Genomic DNA, 856 nt, shown 5'->3' with positions numbered 1-856 from the left:
TCTATCGTTAGCTTCTCCAATGCACTGCAGATCCAGTCCAGCAAACTATACCCAGGGATGTTCCTAGACATTGTCATTAACCCCAAACACGTGATGTGTGAAATACTAAAACTTCAACATTTCACTGATAACACAAGTGGTTCCATCATTATTACTTTAACTGCTTCTTTTCTTTACCTCATCATTACTCTTTCATGTCTTAACTTTATTTTTAACTTAATCTGCTAACTCCCTTATTTTTTTCAATTAATATCTCAATAGAGCAAAATGATAACAGCATCAAAAATAACTAATGCCATCTGTCTTTAAACAATTATGTGTTAGGCACTTTATATGTTATCACAACTGAGGATTATAGAGCTGGAGCAAAGCATCCAAATTCACACAGGAAATAAATGATGTAATTAGGATAAGGAAACATTCCTTTTTGTGTGATTCCAAGGTCATTTTTTTTTCCCACTACACCATGCTGCTAGAAAAATGAGGATACAATCCTTTAATTATCTCTCACTATATTTTTTTTTGGTCACATCTGTTCTCGTCTGTCCTGCACAGAGCAACCTCTAAATCATTATTCACTCCAATAAAAATTGGTTCTTGAGTTGGAGAGGGGATTGAAAAAAAAATTAAGTATTATAATGGTTTTCTGTCCTTCAAAAGGCATATGTACATGAAAAGTATATCATAATATTAAATTTTATAGGGAGGGCAGTCAGGAAAAAGAATTCCCTAAAAAGGGTACTTAGGGGGAAAAAATATGTGGAAAAGCCACCAAGTCACATTTTCAAACTACAGCTGGTCCTCAACTTTGTCTGATCTATCTGTATTAGTCCAGTCAAATCTTAGTCTCCTTTAT

This window comes from Neovison vison, chromosome 7, assembly GCF_020171115.1.
Source record: "Neovison vison isolate M4711 chromosome 7, ASM_NN_V1, whole genome shotgun sequence".
Lineage (NCBI taxonomy): Eukaryota > Metazoa > Chordata > Mammalia > Carnivora > Mustelidae > Neogale > Neogale vison.
Note: the sequence above shows the minus strand (reverse complement) of the source record.